Genomic DNA, 23,141 nt, shown 5'->3' on the forward strand with positions numbered 1-23,141 from the left:
ATGAAATAATGCCACCTGCAGCTACATGGATGGACCTAGAGATTATCTGAAGTAAGCCAGACAGAGAAAAGACCAATATCATATGATATTGCTTACATGTGGAATCCAAAAAAAAGATACAAATGAACTTATTTACAAAACAGAAAGAGATTCATAGACATAGAAAACAAACTTATGGTTACCAAAGGGGGAAGGAGAGGAGGGATAAATTAGGAGTTTGGGATTAACATATACACACCGCTATATATATTGCAAAATAGATTACCAACAAAGACCTACAAAGACAGGGAACTGTACTCAGTATTTTGTAATAACCTATAAGGGAAAAGAATCTGAAACAGAATGAATATATGTGTGTATGTATATATATATATATATATATATATATGAATCACTGTGCTGTGAAACTAACACAACATAGTAAATCAACTATACTTCAATTAAAAAATATATAAGTAGATATATATATATATAAAAGCCTAAAATAAATAAATAAATCTGTCAAATTAAAATGAATTAACATCATGGCACACTGTTCGCAAATGCTTGGAGACAAAATAAAAATATTTTGTACATACACTAAATACAAAACCTACTTCTAACAGAATTTCAAAGTTTGTATTTAAACTCCATAAAGATATTCCATAGATTTTAGTTTTTTCCTATTTTATCTAAAATAGTTATACATTTTTTTTCATTAAATTTTCAGTTCAGGTTCTAAAGTATTCTTTATTGTGCACATAGAAATTATGCATGGAAACTGCATAATTTCGGCATGCATCAGAAAAAATTTCCCTCTTAATAAGAAAGTATCAGTCTACAATGCCTTTAATTGGACTGCTATAGTTTTACATTATTGCCAAATATTGATTTTATAATCTCAAAATTTTAGATGGATATATGTACTAGGTATTAATAAATAATTATTAGAGAAATACCCATCTCTTAACTATTTTTTAATTCAAGAAAAAACCAGTTTTTAAGTCTCCAAAGGAACATTAATAAAAATTAACCTTTAAGAAAGGCCATAAAGAGGCTTCCTTGGTGGTGCAGTGGTTAAGAATCTGCCTGCCAATGCAGGGGACGTGGGTTCAATCCCTGGCCCGGGAGGATCCCACATTCCACAAAGCAACTAAGCCCGCGTGCCCCTAGAGCCTGTGCTCTGCAACAAGAGAAGCCAAAACAATGAGAAGCCCACGCACCACAGCGAACAGTAGCCCCCGCTCACTGCAACTACAGAAAGTCCGTGCACCGCAAGGAAGACCCAACACAGCCAAAAAAAAAAGCCATAAAGAAAATCTCAATAAATCAAAATGTAACAACAGAACAGCCAAAAACTCTGGTGACAATGCACCAAAATTATAAATTTAAAATAAAATAAACAGACCTATCACAAATAATTAAATTGCAACCATAATTAAAAATCTTCCAACAAACAAAAGTCCAGGACCAGATGGCTTCACAGGTGAATTCTGTCAAACATTTAGAGAAGAGCTAACACCCATCCATCTCAAACTCTTCCAAAAAATTGCAGAGGGAGAAACACTCCCAAATTCATTCTACGAAGCCACCATCACCCTGATACCAAAACCAGAAAAAAATATCACAAAAAAAGAAAATTATAGACCAATATCACTGATGAACACAGATGCAAAAATTGAACAAAATACTAGCAAACAGAATTCAACAGCACATCAAAAGGATCATACACCATGATCAAGTGGGATTTATCCCAGGGATGCAAGGATTCAATATATGCAAAACAATCAATGTGATACACCACATTAACAAATTAAGGAATAAAAACCATATGATCATCTCAATAGATGCAGAAAAAGCTTTTGACAAAATTCAACACCCATTTATGATAAAAACTCTCCAGAAAAGGGGCATAGAGGGAACCTACCTCAACATAATAAAGGCCATATATGACAAACCCACAGCAAGCATCATACTCAATGGTGAAAAACTGAAAGCATTTCCACTAGGATCAGGAACAAGACAAGGATGTCCACTCTCGCCACTCTTATTCAACATAGTTTTGGAAGTCCTAGCCACGGCAGTCAGAGAAGAAAAAGAAATAAAAGGAATACAAATTGGAAAAGAAGAAGTAAAGCTGTCACTGTTTGCCGATGACATGATACTATACATAGAAAATCCTAAAGATGCCACCAGAAAACTACTAGAACTAATCAATGAATCTAGTAAGGTTGCAGGATACAAAATTAATGCACAGAAATCTCTGGCATTCCTATACACCAACAACAAAAAATCAGAAAGAGAAATTAAGGAAACACTCCCATTTACCACTGCAACAAAAATAATAAAATGCCTAGAAATAAACCTGCCTAAGGGGGAGAAAAATTTATACTCAGAAAACTATAAAACACTGATGAAAGAAATCAAAGATGACATAAACAGATGGAGAAATACACCATATTCTTGGATCAGAAGAATCAATATTGTGAAAATGACTATACTACCCAAAGCAATCTACAGATTCAATGCGATCCCTATCAAACTACCAATGGCATTCTTCACAGGATTAGAACAAAAAATATTACTATTCGTATGGAAACACAAAAGACTCCGAATAGCCAAAGCAGTCTTGAGAAAGAAAAACGGAGTTGAAGGACTCAGGCTCCCTGACTTCAAACTACACCACAAAGCTACAGTAATCAAGACAGTATGGTACTGTCACAAAAACAGAAATATAGATCAACGGTACATGATAGAATGCCCACAGATAAACCCACGCACATATGGGAACCTAATTTATGACAAAGAAGGCAAGAATATACAATGGAGAAAAGACAGCCTCTTCAATAAGTGGTGCTGGGAAAACTGGACAGCTACATGTGAAAGAATGAAATTAGAACACTCCCTAACACCATACACAAAAATAAACTCCAAATGGATTAAAGACTTAAATGTAAGACCAGACACTGCAAAACTTTTAGAGGAAAACATAGGAAAAACACTCTGACATAAACCACAGCAAGATCTTTTTTGACCTACCTCCTAGAATAACGGAAATAAAAACAAAAATAAACAAATGGACCTAATTGAACTTGTAAGTTTTTGCACAGCAAAGGAAACCATAAACAAGCCAAAAAGACAACCCTCCAAATGGGAGAAAATATTTGCAAATGAAGCAACAAAGGATTAATCTCCAAAATATACAAATAGCTCATGGAGCTCAATATCAAAAAAACAAACAATCCAGTTAAAAAATGGGCGAAAGACCTAAATAGACATTTCACTGAGGAAGACATACAGATGGCCAAGAGGCACAAGAAAAGATGCTCAACATCACCAATTATTAAAGAAATGCAAATCAAAACTACAATGAGGCCATAGCCTGATCGAGAGGATAAGATGTCTTCCGTGAGGCCATGACAGAGGGAGGGAAAGAGGACGCCTCGCCATTTTGAAAACAAAATCTCGACTCGGGACCTATTGCGGCAGGGGCGGAGCGACAATTCTCACGCTCGGACCAGCTGCAGCTGCTCAGTCACATTTCCGCCCCCACCCCCGATAAACTGCAGAACGATCTGTCATGGTGGCCGGGATGTTAGGTTTGTGCGGCCGCCGCCTTTTGGCGGTGGCGGCGAGGCGAGGGCTCCCGGCTGCCCGTGTTTGCTGGGAATCCAGCTCCTCCAGGGCTGTGATCGCCCCGTCCGCTGTGGCGGGAAAGCGGCCGCCGGAACCGACTTTACACTGGCAGGAGGACCCAGATGCTGAGGACGAAAACCTCTACGAGAAGAACCCAGACTCCCACGGTTATGACAGGGACCCTGCTGTGGACCTCTGGAACATGTGGGTCGTCTTCTTCTTTGGCTTCTCCATCATCTTGGTCCTTGGCAGCACCTTTGTGGCTTATCTGCCTGATTACAGGATGCAGGAGTGGGCCCGCCGGGAAGCTGAGAGGCTTGTAAAATACCGAGGCCAATGGCCTCCCCATCATGGACTCCAACTGCTTCGACCCCAGCAAGATCCAGCTGCCAGAGGATGAGGACTGACCGGTTACTGAAAGGGGCTTAAGAAGCACCACCTTCTCCACCCCTTGTCTGCCATTCTGCCCTCTCTTCAGAGCACCTAATTAAAGGGACTGAAACTGTGAGAAAAAAAAAAAAAAAACTACAATGAGGTATCACCTCATGCCATACAGAATGGCCATTATCAAAAAAGCTATAAACAATAAATGCTGGAAAGGATGTAGTGAAAAGGGAACCCTCCTGCACTGTTGGTGGGAATGTAAATTGATACAGCCACTGTGGAGAACAGTATGGAGGTTCCTTAAAAAACTAAAAATGGAACTACCATATGACCCAGCAATCCCACTACTGAGTATATACCCTGAGAAAACCATAATTCAAAAAGAGACATGCACCCCAATGTTCACTGCAGCACTATTTACAATAGACAGGACATGGAAGCAACCTAAGTGTCCACTGACAGATGAATGGATAAAGATGTAGCACATATATACAATGGAGTATTACTCAGCCATAAAAAGAAACGAAATTGAGTTGTTTGTAGTGATGTGGATGGATCTAGAGTCTGTCATACAGAGTGAAGTAAGTCAGAAAAACAAATATTGTATGCTAACGCATATATATGGAATCTAAAAAAAAAAAAATGGTACTGATGAACCTAGTTGCAGGGCAGGAATAAAGAGGTAGACATAGAGAATGGACTTGATGACATGGGGTGGGAGGGCGAAGCTGGGGTGAAGTGAGAGTAGCATCAGCATATATACACTACCAAATGTAAAATAGTTGGCTGGTGGGAAGCAGAAGCATAGCACAGGGAGATCGGTTTGGTGCTTTGCGATGACCTAGAGGGGTGGGATAGGGAGGATGGGAAGGAGGCTCAAGTGGGAGGGGATATGGGGACATGTGTATGCATATGGCTGATTCACTTTGTTGTACAACAGAAACTAACACAGTATTGTGAAGCAATTATAAATAAATAAAATGATAAATAAAGCAATTATAAATAAATAAAGAGCTATTAAAAAAACAACCCATACCCCCAGGTAGGCAACCCACAAAGGACAAGATAATCACAATTTCATAGGTTCTCCCCCAGGAGTGGGGGGTTAAAGAACCACATCAGGATCCCCAGCCCAGGGATTCTGCACCGGGAAGATGAGCCCCCAGAATACCTGGCTTTGAAGGCCAGCAGGGCTTATGTACAGAAGAACTGGAAAGCTATAGGAAACAGAGACTCTGGTCTTAAAGGGTACATGCCAAATCTCACATGCTCTCCAAGCACAGAGGCAGTAACTTGAAAGAAGCCTGAGTCAGAACCACTTGCTAATCTTGGACAGCCTCCTGGAGAAGTAGGCATCAACTGGGGCACCACCTGGGGACACAGACATTGGCAGCAGCCATATGGGGGAGCTTGTTTTACCATGAGGACACTGGTGCTGGCAAGAGCCATTTTGGAGTACTCCCTCTAGCCTATTAGTGCCAGGGTCTTCCCCACCCACCAGCGGGCCAACACCAGCCTCAGCCCCCTAGGGATCTGGCCCTCCCACCCATGGGCCAACACCAGCCCAGAGACCCCTAGGGCCCTGTAGCCAGTTGCACCAGGACCCAGCCCCACCACCAGTGGGTTGGCAGCCACCCCATGAGGCAGGACCTGGCAGCCAACTAGGCTGGGAGCCAGCCCTGCCTACCAGCATGTCCACAGTACTTGGCCCCGCCACAAAAGAATGACCCACACAGCCCACACAGTGGGCACCTCAAGAGTATATAGCTCTAGTGACCAGAGGGTAGTATGCTGCTGAGCCCCACAGGACATCTCCTACATAAGGCCATGTCTCCCAAATGTAACTGACCTACCTAATACATAGAAATAAACAGAAGTTTAGGCAAAACAAGGAGATAGACGAATATGTTCCAAACAAAGGAACAAGACAAAACCAAAGAAGAAGAACTAAACCAAGTGGAGATATGCAATCTACCTGACAAAGAGTGTAAGGTAATTATCATAAGATACTCAACAAACATGGGAGAATGAATTAACAAAGTGAGAAATTTAACAGAGTCAGAAAATATAAAGAAGAACCAAACAGAGCTGAAGGACACAATAACTGAAAAAATACACCAGTCATAATCAACAGCAGATTAGATGATACAGAGGAATGGATGAGCAAACTGGAAGTCAGAGTAGTGGAAATTATACAAGCTGAACAGAAAAAAGAATTTAGAAAAATGACGTTAGCTTGAGAGACCTCTGGGAAAACTTAAAGCATATTAACATTTGCAGTTTAGAGGCCCAAGAAGGAGAAGACAGAAAGGGGTAGAGAATTTATTTGAAAAATAATAGTTGAAAACTTCCCTAACCTGGGAAAGGGCACAGACATCCACATCTAGGAAGTACAGAGAGTCCCAAACAAGATGAACCCAAAGAGGTCCACACCAAGACAAATTATAATTAAAACGTCAAAAATTAAAGATAAAGAGAGAATCTTAAAAGCAGCAAGAGTCGGGAGTTCCCTGGTCGTCTAGTGGTTAGGATTTGGATCTTTCACTGCCGTGGCCAGGGTTCAGTTCCTGGTTGGGGAACTGAGATTTCACAAGCCACACTGCATGGCCAAAAAAAGAAAAAAAAGCAGCAAGAGAAAAATCAATTAGTTACATACAAAGGAACCCTCATAGGACCATGAGCTGACTTTTCAGCAGAAACTATACAGGACAGAAGCAAGTGGCACGATATAATCAAAGTGATGAAAGGAAAAAAACCCTACAACCAAGAATAGTCTACCCAGCAAGGCTATCATTCAGATTTGAAGGAGAGATAAACAGCTTTGCAGATAAGCAAAGGCTAAAAGTTTAGCACCAGTAAACTGGCTTTACAAGAAATGTTAAAAGGACTTCTCTAAAAGGAAAAGAAAAGACCACAACTAGAACTATCAAAATTATGGGGAATTCCCTGACGATCCAGTGGTTAGGACTCCACGCCTCCACTGCAGAATGCATGGGTTCGATCCCTGGTCAGCAAACTAATAAGATCCCACAAGCTGTGTGGCGTGGCAAAAAAACAAAACAACAACAACAAAACCCCCTCATTTATAAAGGAAAACAACAGTAAAGATAGATCAACCACTTATAAAGCTAGTATGAAGGTTAAAAGGTAATAGTAGTAAAATCATCTCTATCCACAATAAGTAGTTAAGGGATACACAAAACAAAAAGAGGTAAAATATGATGCCAAAACATTAAACGTGGTTGGGGGGGGAGTAAAAGTGCAGGGTTGTTAGAATGTGTTTAAACTTAAAATAATGCACACGCACATATATAGCTGTATATGAACCTCATGGTAACCATAAAACAAAAATCTATAATATACACATACAAAATAGAAAGGAATCCAAACATAACACTAAAGATAGTCATCAAATCACAAGGGAAGAGAGCAAAATAAAGAAGGAACTAAAAAGAACTACAGAAACAACCAGAAAACAATTAACAAAATGGCGGTAAGTACAAACTATTAATGATTAAATGTAAATGGACTAAATGCTCAAAAGACAAAGAGTGATTGAATAGATACAAAAACAACACCCGTATACATACTACCTACAAGAGACTCACAATCTAAAGACACACACAGACTGAACATGAGGGGATGAAATAAGGTATTCCTTGCAAATGGAAACAAAAAGAAAGCTGGGGTAGCAATACTTGTATCAAACAAAATAGACTTTAAAACAAAGACTAACCAAGACTATCTTAAACCTTGGCTCTTTGATTTCAATGTTACCATATTTCCCTGAGAAACTGGAACTCAACTGGTATAAGATCTTTAACTCTTCCTTCTTCCATTAGTAGCTATTCTCCACACTCTTCTCTCATCTTCCTTCTTTCAAAAAGTTAACATCAAGCTGGGAGCTAAAATGGAGGCTATAACAATGCCTGGTTCATCTCTATCATCACCTCCACCCTAATTTTTCATTGATATATTTAAGGAAACACTAAGAGTCAAAGTTATCAACAGCACTGGAAACTAAGACTGCTGCTCAAAGAACTGTTGGACTCATATATGACTTTTCTGCCAAACAGCAGGCAGGAATGGGGCTTTAGATAGAGTAGAGCCAGCAGGAAGGTAACAGATTTTTAACTAACCTCCTCCAACTACCTGCTCCAAAACAGCTTTCTCCAGAGGCAGCAATGGCAGTGGTAAGTCACATCACCCTACTGTGAGAGACTCACTTAGTATGGTCAGGGCTATTACATGCCCACAGCCTTCCTTCTCTACTTCAGATTCTATAACATACAAAGTAGTACATACACCCTGAGATTTGAAAGCAATTGCAGGAAGGGCTGAGAGAGCAAAAGCCCTGGGAGCATTACATTCTGGAAATCACAGTTATTTGCAGCCTAGGCTTCAAATGATCAAAAAACAAACCCTCTTTTCCAAAGTCAAATTACCACGTCAGAGGACGGGCTTTCCCCTACTCAATCCAGCAGGAAACACATAAATGACTGCTGCACACTAGAAAGTATTCAGAAACTATGTGCATCCGTTAGTCCTTTAGTTTAACATCCGATAGGAGAATTCCTACAGCTACCAAATAGCCAATGAAGGAAACTGTCTACCCTATTTGGCACATACTAGACCTGTATACCCCCCTCCTTATTCAAGGAAGAATAATTGAGGGAAGAGATAGAAAAACATTCTGTAACATAAAAGAAGAGAAACTCTGCATCTGTAATTCAGAAAATGAATATATAAGGAGCAACAGGTTAAATTTTAGAAATCAACTACGTTACTCTCAACAAATTTGATAAAACACACTGAAATAAGAGTTCAAAGTTCACAGGCAGAAATGAAAAGAACTAGTTGAGATGCAGGCAGAAATAAGACAGGGGGAAAAGAAAGGTAAAAACTACAAATATTCTGTAACAGAATTCAAATCTTTACTAGAAAAAGTAAAGAGCAGAATACTTAATTAGAAATGTGGAGACAACAAATTTGAGAAATTCTTCCAGAATGGAGAAGGAAAGGACAAAGTAATGAAAAGTATGAGAGGATTGACAAGGAGAGAAGAGAGAAATAAACTTCAAATAATTTGTTATCCCTGAAACAAATGGACAGAAATAATAATTAAAGATTTTTTAAAAAGGAAATGTAAGCTTTCCTGAGTCAGAGAATCTTCTGCATCTCCAGCTCTGAAGAGCTTACAAAAGACCAGGCAAAATTACTAAAAAGATAGTGACAACTGGATTTGTTCTAGTGAAATTTTCAGATTTCAAGGATAAAGAAAATGCCCCAAATCACTCAAGAAGGAAAAAACAAGTCATACATAGAGGACCAAAATTCGGTCTGGCCACAGATTTTTGCTTTGCAAGACCACAAGATAATGGCAAAATATTAAAGAATTAATAGTGGAAAAAATAATGTGACCTAATAATCCTGCTCCCTCCCCCACCAAGTTGTCATTCAGTGTGAAATCAATATAATGATACTTTCAGATGTATATCAATCATGTACTTTTCACAAAAATATTATCTGAATAATAATTAACCAAAAACAAAGACCTTGAGAATAGGAAGCAAGAAATGAAATCAGTTAAACATAGGGCTAAGTCTAAATAACTGTTACAAATGATTAGCACCAAACGTTATTTTTTAAAAATGATTATTCAAAAGGAAGGTAAGGTACAAAATAAAGACGAACTATTATCAGTCACCATCATCTTCGAGTACTACGAACAATTTTGCTAAAATGCTCTGTCATTAATTTAATGGGTTACCCCTCCCCTCTCCATTAAACGATAGAGTTTTAGACTAGGTCAAGGAACACTGGTCTATTCTAGATACCTCATACAATAAGAACCATAAAATAAGTGGCCTTTTGTGACTGGCTTCTTTCACTTAGCTTCATTTCTCCAAGGTGTTGTAGCAAGTAACAGTACTTCATCTTTTAAATTACCAAATAATATCCCTTTGTATGGAAATACCATATTCATTCATTCATTCATTCATCAGTTAATAGACATTTGGGTTGTTTCCACCATTCACTATTATGAATAATGCTGCTATGAATATTTGTGTACAAGTTTTGGTGGAGATATGTTTTCATTTCTCTTGCGTGTATATATATACCTAGAAGTGAAATTGCTGGGTTATATGTTATCTCTATACTTAACCTTTCGAGGAATTGCCAGACTGTTTTCCAAAGGAGTTACACCATTTTCCATTCCCATCAGCAGTATACAAGGGTTCCAATTTCTCCACATCCTCACCAACATTTGTTATCCTTCTGATTATAGCCATCCTAGTGGGTGTGAAATTGTATCTCATTGTGGTTTTGATTTGCATTTCCCTGATGGCTAAAGGTGTTGAGCATATTTTCATGTTTACTGGCCACTGGCATGATTTCTTTGGGGAAATATCTATTCAAATCCTTTGCCAATTTCTAAATTAGGATGTTTGTCTTTTTATTACTGAATTTTAAGAGTTCTTGATAAATTTTAGATATAAATTCCTTTTCAGATATATGATTTACAAATATTGTCTTCCGTTTTGTGGGTTGCTGTAGGTGACTTTTCTTTTTATTTAGTTCTCTTCTGATTGTTCATTAATGGATGTTGTGTCATATTTCTTTACAGGAGATGACTTTGTTTTGTAGTTGGGACAAACTGGTTGAGTATTTGGAAAAAATTTTATAAGTTCTCACTTCAGGACTTCCCTCGTGATCCAGTGGTTAAGACTCCGTGCTTCCACTGCAGGGGGCACAGGTTCGATCCCTGGCTGGGGAAGTTCCACATGCTGCCACGATGCAACCAAAAAAAAAAAAAATTCTCCTCACTTCATAATTGTCCTAGTCTGTCCGAGCTGCTATAACAAAATTCCATAAACTGGATGGCTCATAAACAACAGAAATTTACTTCTCATAGTTCTGGAAGCTGAGAGGTCCAAGATCACTGTGCCAGCGTGGTTGGGTTACAATCTGCCAACTTCTTGCAGTGTCCTCATGTGGTGGAAGGGGCTAGGGAGCTCTGTGTGATCTCTCTTATAAGAGCGCTAATCCCATTCATGACTGCATGAGGGCTCCACCCTCATGACCTAAGCACCTCCCAAGAGGCCCACCTTCTAATACCATCATATTGGGCATTATGACTTTGAAATATGAATTTGGGGGGAACACAAACATTCAGACCTTATCAACAATGTATACTAAAAAATTCTGACTAAAAAGTTAAATGCAGGGACTTCTCTGGCAGGCCACTGGTTAAGACTCTGTGCTTCCACTGCAGGGGACGTGGGTTTGATCCCTGGTCCGGGAACTATGATCCCACATGCCGCGTGGTGTGGCCAAAAAAAAAAAAGCTTAAGTTAAATATAAAAAATAAAATCATAAAACTACAATCACAGGCTGGTTATATATTCATATATAGTATATTTATCATTTCACGGACTGAAGAGCTAAAGCAAAATATAGATTTTATCATATAATTTCATTATTATTTTTAAAATTTTGCAGGACAAAGTACACAACAGTAAAAAGGCAAAATACAAGTTGGGAATTATATTTGTAAATAACAAAAGGTTAATAAACTTAACATTAAAGTCCTCTTAAAAATTAAGGAAAACATTAACATCCCAACAGAAAAATTGGCCCCCCAAATGGAAAATTTATAAAATTAGAAATAAAAATCATCAATAACTATATGAAAAGTTTTTTCATTTCATAAGTAATCAAAAAAAAGCAGATGAAATATGCCTTTCTTCCAACATCAAATGGCAAATATTTTTAAAATGAAATACTCAAATGTGGCAAAGGTACAATGAAATAGATTAACATTCATATTTTGCTTTTACATGTTCATTCTCCTTAACATCATAACTAATCCTAACCTCTAGGAATCTAACTCAATAAATAATGAGAGATGTGGTTAAAGATTTATATTTGAAGGTGTTTATCAAAATATTAATAATAGTGAAAAACTGGAAGCTAGCTCAAGGCTCTACAGCAGAAGTGGTTAATCAATTTAAATGTACTCAAATACTGCTTCTCCATTAAAATTCATGTTTTCAGGAATACTTAACATCATGGGAAATGTTCACATTTTAAATATAAGAAGTATATAAAACTGATTCATTATTTCAATTTTCTTAATGTTGGTACACATGTTGGGAAAAAGACAAAGGAAACTCAATAGTAAGACAAACAACCCAATAAAAAATGGGCAGAAGATTTGAACAGATACATTACAATAAGCACACGAAAAGATGTTCAACATCATTGATCATCAGGAGAATGCAAATTAAAGCTACACCTGCTATAATGGCTGAAATTAAAAAGAATGATAATATCAAATGTTGACAAAGATGCAGAGCAACTGAAACTCTCATATGGTGGGAATGTAAAAAGGTACAAACAATTTGGCAGTTTAAAGTTATAAAGTTTCTTATCAGAAGACCCAGCAATCTCACTCTTAGGTATTTACCCCAAATAAATGAAAACATGTCTACACAAAGACTTGCCTATGAAAATTAATAGCAACTTTATCTACAATAGCCTCAACTGAAAGTAAACGAAACAAATCAAATGTCTATCAGTTAGCAAATGGATAAACTGAAGTATATCCCTACAATAGAATACTGCCAAATAATAAACAGGATCAACTACTGAAAGGATTCTCAACCAGTGTAGGGAGGAGATTTGGTCCCCTATTGGACATCTGGCAACGTCTGGAGACATTTCTGATTCTTAGAAATGGGGAGGGGAGTGCTAATGGCTTCTAGTGGACAACGGTCAGGAATACTGCTAAATAACCCACAATGCACAGGACAATCTCCAAGACAAAGAATTATCCTGTCCAAAATGTCCACAGTGCCAAGTCTGAAGAACTCTGAACTGCTGATACAGGCAACAACATGAACGAATCTCAAAAACTTCATGGTGATCAAAAGAATATTTCTATGATATTCTAGAACAGGCAAAACCAACCTACAGTAACAGACATCAGATGGGTGCTTGCCTGAGACTGGGGTGGGGACTGATTGCACAGGGATGAGGTACCTTTGGAGTGAAAATGGTCTATATCTTGATTGTGGGGATATATACATCTGTTCCAATGAAAACTGTACACATAAAATTAGTGCATCTTACTGTATGTAAATTTTAGATATAAGATTAGTAAAAAATAAATTGTGGAAGCTGGGTGAAAGGTACATGGGGGTTCATGATAGTATTCTCCTTTCATATCTGTCTCAATTTCCACGACAAAATGTTTTTTTAAAAAATACACATGTATATAAACACTAAATGATACAGGGAGAGGCCTTAATTGAATCTTTAAACACACACACACACACAGGCACGCACACACACACACAAAACCCACTCAAGATTAAAATCTCATTGTGAGAATGATCTTTGTGTTATGTATCTGCTCTTGAAGGGGAAAGAAGCTGATGTGAAAGACAGAAGGAAGAAAGAGATATAGTTTGATACAGGGAAGGTAAAGAAAATTTCACAAACTACTCCTCACCACCACCACTCTTTTTAATGTCCCATTTAGTCCCAGCCTGGCACTAAGCCATGTCTTCTGTGGTAGACAGACTTCTAATATGGCCACCAATTATCCCAGCCTCCTGGTATTCATGCCCTCATGTAATCTCCCCTGCCCCCTCTTCCCCCTGAGGGATGGCCTAGTGACTTACTTCTAACCAAAAAAATACAGCAAAAGTGATGGGACAGCACGTCCATGATTAGGTTATAAAAGAATGAGACTTTCATCTCCCTAGGAGGCTCTACTGCCTTCTCAGCTTGCCATGTTGGAGAGGCTACAAGGCAAGAAACTGACAACCAGTAGCTAGTGAGAAACCAAGGCCTTAAATCCAACATCCCTTGAGGAAGTTAATTCTGCCAACAACCAAGGAAGCTTAGAGGAAATCCGTCTTCAGTCAATCACTGAGATGAGACTCCAGTCCTGGCTGACACCTTGACTGCTGCCTGTAAGAGACCCTGAAACAGAGGGCCCACCTAAGCCAGATTCCTGACCCATGGAAACTGTGCCCTAATAAATGTGTGTTGTTTTAAGCTGCTAAATGTGTGGTAATTTGTTATGCAACAATAAATAACTAATGCACCCTCCCTGGAAATCCTGCTGAACATTCACTTCTTTTTAAATTATTTGGCAGTTTCTTAACAAGTTAGATACACCATACAGCCTAGCAGTACAACTGTTAGGGATTTACTCCAGAATAAGTGAAAATATATCTATACAATGATTTGCACAAAAATGCTTACAGTAGCTTTATTCACAATCATCAAATACTGGAAACAACTCAACTGTCTATCACAGGTGAACAGATAAACAAGCATGGTATACCCATACAACAAAACACTACTCATTCAAAAGGAATGAACCACTGACACATGCAACAACATGGATAAATATCAAAATCATTCTGTTGAAAAATAAAATAAAATAAAATGTTTAGACTAATGTTGGCCCACTATAAAAGCTCAATAAACACCAGCTATAATAAAAAAAGAAAAAAGAAATTTAGAGCCATATCTGGCATGTATTAAATGCTCAATAAATGTTAGTCATTTTCATTAAAAAAAATCATTCTGCTGAGTGAAAGAAGCTAGACTCATAACAGAACATAATGTATCAATGCATTTACATAAAGTTCTGGAAAATGCAAAGCAATATATAGGTGGAGGGGCTAGGAGGGACAGACTGCAGGGAAAATAAGGAATTTCTTAGGAAGATGGAAATTTTCTGTATCTTGGTTGTGACAGGTGTTTCATAATAAATACTGTAAACTAATAAGAACATCTGTCAAAATTCACTGAAACATGTTTCACTTTTAAATGGTGCAGTTTACTGTATGTAAATTATACCTCATTAAGTTGACCAAAAATAATAATAATAATAATAACCTTCTTTGTCAAGTCTTCTTTAACTACATCTAATGCAGCTGATTCCATTATTCTACCTTAGCCCCCATACAACACTCTATATTTAAATTATTCAAACTACCGAGAATCTGGAGTGTCTTGAATTCTACAGTAGCTAAAAGTTACAGAACACTATTATGTGCAAGGCACTGTTCTAAGCACTTTGTATTATTAACTCAATTAGTTCCCCCCAAAACCCCATGTAATAGATTCTATTACCCCCCTTGTACAAATGAGGACACTGAGGTATTAGAGAAGTAACTTGTTTAAGGTTTTACAGCTAGTAAGTGACAGAGCTGTGACTGGAGCCCGGTCAATTAGTCATAGAGGCTGGGCTCTTCACTACCACCACCACCCCACTCTATACCTCAGACCACTCGAGTATTAGGTAAAAGCATACTCTCAGCTCACTAGAGACTAATAGGTTCATCCACTCATTCAACAAATATTTAAGCATATAGCACATGTTAGTTATTGTTCTAAATGCTAAAGATATAATGGTGAAAAAAATATAGACATGGTACCTGCATTTACAGAGCTTTCATTCTAGTAAAAATTTAGGTTTAAAGTACAGGATTCTAAAACAAAATATTTATCCCTTATTTATATATTTATCCAAATATTTACGCAAAAAAATTCACAAGGTGCGTAGTGGCCAGATCTGCTTTAACTAGCTAAAACGGTGATTCCCAAACTTGGCAGCACTTTAGAATCACCTTGGGATCTTCTAAAAATTCCCAGGCCATACCCCCACAATCTAGGGTGGGGGGTGGTGGTAGGGAGGGGGAACAAAGACATTAGTACTTTGCAAAGCTCCAAAGGTGATTCCAATGTAAAGACAAGTTTGGGAAATCACTAAGCTTGAGTTTTTATCGGTCTGAATAATGATAAAGTTCATTCATGGTGATGCAGACAAGGGTAAAAGAAAAGAAAACAAACAAACAAAACCCATATATACTTGCCCTTCCCTTAACCAGAGATATGCAAGGTAAAGGTAGCTTTGTTTTACCCCAATGTTATGAATTCTGAGAACATTAGAAAGAGGGCCATATAATTATATTCCTTCTTGGATTTATCCATGCCTCCATCACCCACCAGAATCACAGACAACTGAGATATTCACCTTTTCATCTTTTCCTGGTACTTTCCATGGAACCAATAAAGAATTCTGCCATATTATATATATTCAGCATAACTGATAAAGATATAACAACTGCTTTTATATTAAGCAGATCTTATTTAATTCAGTCACTTTGGGTCCAATCCACATGCCAAATGCAGCTTGCCGAAGTAAAATACCCTGTGGACACTGAGATCAAAATGGCTTCTTTTTTTAAAAAAAGTCTACTTCCTAATTCAATTCTTTGTTTAGGCTGAATCCAAATCTTTTATAACTCGAACTTGCATTTGTGTACTACAGAATCAACAGACCTGTTTAAGAACTCTCTGACCACTCTCAGAAAAGATAGTCAGAAGTTGAGTAGGACCCCTCTCCATTCCATCCAGGACCTAGACAGAAAGGAAAAAGGGCAAAGAGGAAGAAGAAAAACATCAGAAGACTTAATATATAATCCCAATAAACCTATTCAAAGCAAATTTTTGTGACTGGCCAAATTCCTTCTATCACTGTTTCTGTTAATTTCACTCTAGAAAGAGTTGTGAAAGACATGAGATTACCTACAGCCTCAAGTCCAGTGATTTCTTTTAAAGGAAAGCTTATCATAATCACCAAGGAAGCTTTTTCAAAATACAACAGCAGTGGTCATACAAGTATGTTCTTTTTATAATTCATTATCCTTATGATTTGTGCACTTCGCATTATGTGTGTTATACTTCAAGTAACAAATATCAAAAAACAGATACATTTGTCCTGGGCAGAACCCCTGAAGAATTCTAATTAAGAAGGTAGCAGAAAACAGTCCCACAGAGGTTAGTAAACCTCTTTTACATGATTTGCCCTAGTTACATGATTTGCCCTAGGTCACATATGTCGTTAGCTACAGACTTAGTCCTTCTTGTCATTTTCCTACTCTTTCTGTTGTAAAACTGTAAATATGCTAATAATATTAAACTTTTAAATTTAACATTTACTCTCCTTATTCTCTGAAAAAAAATTTTATTACATGCAACTACTGCAAAAAACACACAAGTAAACAAATAAATGGGAAACACAGATGTCCTGGGTTCACAACTGTGCACCATCGCAGCTGTTGCACCACCCATATAAGGAAATTAAATAAAGTCTAATGCTCATCCAATGATTTCCTAACTGCAGTATCCATTTTTTATGCTTCAATACAAATGTCAAATGATTAGTAGTAAAATTAACTGAATAAATCTTGAGAACAGACTAGCATTATTTATAATAATGAAACACAGGTTGACAGAAAGGAAAAAGAGCCAGGCTGAGCATGGCAGGATGAGTGTGCCCCAAGTTCTAGTTGTGACCTTCTCATAAAGTTGTATGATTTGGAGCAGGGTACAATCTCTCTGTGCCTAAGACACCTAAATTATAAAATGAGAGGATGGATCACTAAGCTAGCGCTAAAGAGAATCACAGGTTCCTTCTAGATTTAAGAAAACTCAAAGACTGTTTATCAGGAAATATAATTATTTTCTATATGCTTTCACATTAACAAATAATATCTCTACTCAAATGTTTTAAGTAGCTTTGTAAAATAAGAATCCTAGAATTCCTCTGGCATCTGATTCATAAACACAAGCATATTCTTCAGCTTGTGTCAAATACAAATCTCCTAGATTTGTTGTCTAGGTGCAAGATGTCTCCCTCTCAAATATGGCTAATAACAATACCCTTGATACTTTTCCACCACCACCATAAGACTTTTTTTGCATGAGTTTAACTTTATATTTTGAAATCATTTCAGACTTGCAGAGCACAAGCTATTTTTTAAATAGAAAATATATGTGTAAAGAAGTCCCTCACAGGGGGCTTCCCTGGTGGCACAGTGGTTAAGAATCCGCCTGCCAATGGAGGGGACACGGGTTCAAGCCCTGGTCCAGGAAGATCCCACATGCCACGGAGCAACTAAGCCCGTGCACCACTACTACTGAGCCTGCGGGCCACAACTACTGAAGCCTGTGTGCCTAGAGCCTGTGCTCTGCAACAAGAGAAACCACTGCAATGAGAAGCCCGTGCAGCGCAACGAATAGTAGCCTCCGCTCACCACAACTAGAGAAAGCCTGCGCGTAGCAACAAAGACCCAACGCAGCCAAAAATAAATAAAATAAAATAAATAAATTTATATATAAAAAAAAATAAGTCCCTCACAGGGACTTCCCTGGTGGCACAGTGGTTAAGACTGTGTGCTCCAATGCAGGGGGCCCGGGTTCAATCCTTGGTCAGGGAACTACATCTCACATGCATGCCACAACTAAGAGTTCGCATGCCACAACTAAGGAGGCTACCTGCTGCAACTAAGACCTGGCACAACCAAATAGACCTGGCACAACCAAATAAAATCAATCAATCCATCCATCAATCAATAAAATTCCTTAAAAAAAAAAGTTCCTCATAATTTCTTTTTTCTTAATTTCTAATCTACTGTTATTTGAATACTTGCAATGGATGCATTTGTTCAACCTCCGTTTACCAACCACCTACTATGTACCAGGCACTCTGCTAAACAGTTTCCTGCTCCTGAAGTTACTATATAAGAAACAAAAAAATTGTGGAAAGGATAATTTAAATAATATTTTCATGAATGCCTAGGTCTGGATATTACACTTATAGTATTTTAAAAATTAAGCTGGGGCTTCCCTGGTGGCACAGTGGTAGGGAGTCCGCCTGCCAATGCAGGGGACACGGGTTCGTGCCCCGGTCCGGGAGGATCCCACATGCCGCGGAGTGGCTGGGCCCGTGGGCCATGGCTGCTGAGCCTGCGTGTCCGGAGCCTGTGCTCCGCAACGGGAGAGGCCACAACAATGAGAGGCACGCGTACCGCAAAAAAAAAAAAAAAAATTAAGTTGGCCTTTTAACCACATAACCTTAAATGTTTCAGGATAAGGCATTTTTTAAAGTATATTAATAAATAGTTAAATGTGAACTGTGAAAGACAATTTGCTATGGCACAACTTAATTTAAGATCCAATTCCATCCTCCCTACACCCTCTTATAAGATTCTTATAAAACTCTTACATGCTTCCTGTTCCCAAGTCCAGGGTTCCCAACGGAAAATTTATGCAAACCTCCAGCCAAATCATAGAAACTTAGTGCCCTGAAAAGATCAACAAAATGCCTGTCAAGGAGACTGGCATTTCACTACTGTAACAACCCTGGTTTGCTCTTGGTAGGGATAATAGACAATTTAAGAGATTAGGGAATATTAACATTAAATCTTCATTTCAATCCTGACATTTTAGTATAAGAAACAAAAAATAAATCTGTGAAATGCAAAATTTGAAATCCCTAAAACTACTCATGCTAACACAGATATATACAGTTGACCTTTTTTTTTTTTTTTCTGCGGTATGCGGGCCTCTCATTGTTGTGGCCTCTCCCGATGCGGAGCACAGGCTCCGGATGCGCAGGCCCAGCGGCCATGGCTCACGGGCCCAGCTGCTCCGCTGCATGTGGGATCCTCCCGGACCGGGACACGAACGCGTGTCCCCTGCATCGGCAGGTGGACTCTCAACCACTGTGCCACCAGGGAAGCCCTACAGTTGAGCTTTGAACAACGTAGGAGTTAGGGGCTCTGACCCCAGAAGCATTCAAAAATTTGAGTATAAGTTTACAGCCAGCCCTCCATATCTGTGGTTTTATATCCATGGATTCGACCAACTGTGGATGTACTGTACTATGTATTTATTGAACAAAAAAAATCTGCGTATAAGTGAATTGGCACAGTCAGACCATGTTGTTCAAGGGTCAACTGTAGTTAATAATTTTAATTGAGTACAATATAAACTAACAGATTAAGTCAGAGGTTCAATGAGAGTTTTCCTATCTTGTTAGATACCACAGTAAATGGATAAAGTAAAATGTAAAGAAAAACTACTTTATATGTCATGTTCTAACTGTGAACCACCACTTTCTTTCATTCATAATAAAGCTTCAGTCGAAAAACAATGCAGGGGGACTTCCCTGGCAGTCCAATGGCTAAGACTCCGCACTCCCAATGCAGGTGTCACAGGTTCGATCCCTGGTTGGGGAACTAAGATCCTGCATGCTGCACAGAGTGGCAAAAAAAAAAAAAAGGGAATTCCAGTCTTTTAACCCATGCTGTAATATACAAATGACATTGAAAAGCTGACCAAATCCTACAATCTAGGAAGTAATTTTTTAAAAATTTCCTAAATATAACTTGATGAGACCGAGCACCATTAGAGGTCCCTTGGTAATCATCCAGTCCAATACCTGCATGGAACAGACAAAAAAATTAAGGCCCGAGTAAACAATTTGTCCAAAGCTTCTTAGTTGTAGGGAAGTCTTTCATTTTATGTATGACACTTCTTTACAAAAGAAATACTTCATTTTAAAAGCACTAGAAAAGCAGGTTATATAATGATAATGAATGTTGCCTTGCCTGAAGAAAGTGTTGAAGACAACTTGAGAGAACAATGGCTTTTTTTTCTCTATTAAGTTTCTAACAAGAAACTTAAATCATGAAATCTGGGCTCTAAATTACAAAAGTCCTTAGGCCATCATTCTAAGAGTCTGCCAGTGTTTCTTCTTCTCCACTGTTTTAACACAGAGTCATCCCTCGGTATCCATGGGGTATTGATTCCAGGACCGCCCTGCAAAACTAAAATCTGCAGATGCTCAAGTCCCTTATATAAAATGCTGTAGTATTTGCATATAACAGCACATCCTACCCATATACTGTAAGTCATCTCTAGATTACCTATAATACCTAACACAATGTAAATGATATGTAAATAGTTGTAAATACAATGTAAATAGTTTCCAAAAACTTGACAAATTCAAGTTTTGCTCTTTGGAACTTTCTGGAATTTTTGGGGGGGGGATGTTTTCAATCCCTGGTTGGTTGAATATGCAGATGAGGAACCCACGGATACAGAGGGTCAGGTGCATTCACAGTTTTGTCAGGCCTTTTTTTTTTTTTGCTTTATGCTCTTACAATTGTCACTTTCTTTTAAAATCAAACACTGGAGTCCTCAGATCAGCTTTCAGCTACAGCTAGCCTGTAGCTACCATTTCATCATTATTGATGACCCAGAATACACTTGGCAAACCTGCAGACAGAACTGTTATTAGATGAATACACTATTATTTTCAAACATAGGTAGAGCATCCAAACTGACTTGGAACAACCAGAAAAACATTTTTTCAAAATTCAAGAGAGATTTCTTAAAATAATCTTATCCGTAAATAATGAAGAAGAGATAATTTTTTGATCAGGAGAAGAAATTCAATGGCATAATAAACAGGTTCATTTATATTAAAAAACAAAGAAATAAATTTCTGCCCCAGTTGCAAAAACAAGAAAAACAAAATTAAGGTTAAAAATTAACAAAACAGGGCTTCCCTGGTGGCACAGTGGTTGAGAGTCCGCCTGCCGATGCAGGGGACACGGTTTCGTGTCCCGGGTCTGGGAAGATCCCACATGCCGCGGAGCGGCTGGGCCCGTGAGCCATGGCCGCTGACCCTGCGCATCCGGAGCCTGTGCTCTGCAACAGGAGGGGCCGCAACAGTGAGAGGCCCGCGTACCGCAAAAAAAAAAAAAAAAAATTAACAAAACAAAAATATAGAAAAAAATTTAGAAGAATTATTAACTTCAGTGGAATGGTGGTGAGCAAGACAGGAACCTAGAAATCATAAAGAAAAAGACTGACAGACATGATTAGATATTTAAAATAGTCTATATGTCAAAGAAACCACAAAGTCAAAAGCCAAATGAAAGGCTGGGATAATATACTTGCACAATGTGACAAAAAAGGGGTTAATACCCGAAATACACAAAAGTATCCCCAAACTGATTAAAAAGTAAAAAATTAACAACCCAAGAGAAAAATAAGTTAAAGGATTGGCAAAGATGATTTGCAGAATAGGGAATGCAAATTGGACAATGAATGTACGCAATTTATTAATGGTCAGGGAAACGAACATTAAAATAAGAAAACACTTTTCACCCAGCTGATAGGCAAAAACTAAACAGATACCTGTTATCCAGGGCCAGTGGGAATAAGAACTGCAACCACCTTTATGGAAAATAACCTGGCAGTTCATAATATTGAAATAACCCATACTTGGGAATTTATCCTACAGAAGTAAAAGCTTCACTTCTTAAAGATATATGTATAAAAATGTCTACTGTTTGTGATGGGAAAAAAAATTGGAAACAACCTGAATGCCCATTGAGATAAATCTACATAAATGGAGTATTATGCAGCACAAAAAAATGAATTAGATATCTGTTTAATGATATGGAAGAAAACGTATGATACCCTATAAAGTAAAAAACAGAAGTTGTAGTATAATGCATATGGCATCATGAAAATCTTACAAAATAAGACAGAATATGAATCAGTATGTATATTTGTGTTTCTAAGAGCATAGAGAAAAACATGGAAGAATCACATTAGGCTAGTTGGATATGTTGGAGGATGTGAACTGGAGAGGAGGGGATGGTTGGCTTTCTCTTTGTGCACCTCAGATGAGACCCAACTTGTTCAATAAGCCTATACTGCCTTTGTGGTTTGAAAGGAAAATCCTATTTGAGCATTATTTGCAGCAGAAAATGGAATTAAAAAAATCTATAATAGGAATGACAGAAAAAAATAGCTATTTAAAATTGATAAAGAATTGGTATATAAAAGACAGCCAAATGAAACACTCAAGAGGACAAGAAACAAAAATAAATTCTGAGTGCTTCTGGGGTGGGTTTGTAAAACAACTTATGAATTCAGGATTTATCTCCATTTCAAAAAGAAAAATAAGAGAAATCTTTTATTCAAGACCTTTATGTTTCTCAATTTTTGCCTGCTTAGAATGCTTTTTTTAAAAAAAATTAAGTAATTTATTTATTTTTGGCTGCATTGTGTCTTCATTGCTGCACATGGGCTTTCTCTAGCTGTGGTGAGGGGGGTCTACTCTTCGTTGAGGCATGTGGGCTTCTCATTGTGGTGGCTTCTCGTTGTGGAGCATGGGCTCTAGGCGCACGTGTGTCAGTAGCTGTGGCACATGGGTTCAGCAGTTGTGGCTCTCGGGCTCTAGAGCACAG

At 38.0% G+C, this 23,141-nt stretch overlaps 1 protein-coding gene and 1 pseudogene across 11 annotated transcripts in view; one reads left to right on the plus strand and one right to left on the minus strand.

Annotated features, from left to right (window-relative positions):
- NCOA6 (nuclear receptor coactivator 6) overlaps window positions 1-23,141 on the minus strand; it is a 97,803-nt gene that overhangs the window by 61,627 nt on the left and 13,035 nt on the right. For 9 of the 11 annotated variants that reach the window (XR_010935230.1, XM_067707894.1, XM_067707890.1 and 6 more), the window contains exon 2: window positions 16,369-16,446. The exons of the other annotated variants lie outside the window; for them this stretch is intronic. The gene's annotated coding sequence lies outside the window, so the exon portion shown is untranslated. The remainder of the gene's footprint in view (window positions 1-16,368; window positions 16,447-23,141) is intronic. 11 annotated transcript variants of the gene reach the window in all.
- LOC137206439 (NADH dehydrogenase [ubiquinone] 1 beta subcomplex subunit 11, mitochondrial pseudogene) lies at window positions 3,516-4,146 on the plus strand (annotated as a pseudogene).

The sequence above is a fragment of the Pseudorca crassidens genome, chromosome 15 (genome assembly GCF_039906515.1).
Source record: "Pseudorca crassidens isolate mPseCra1 chromosome 15, mPseCra1.hap1, whole genome shotgun sequence".
Taxonomy (NCBI): domain Eukaryota; kingdom Metazoa; phylum Chordata; class Mammalia; order Artiodactyla; family Delphinidae; genus Pseudorca; species Pseudorca crassidens.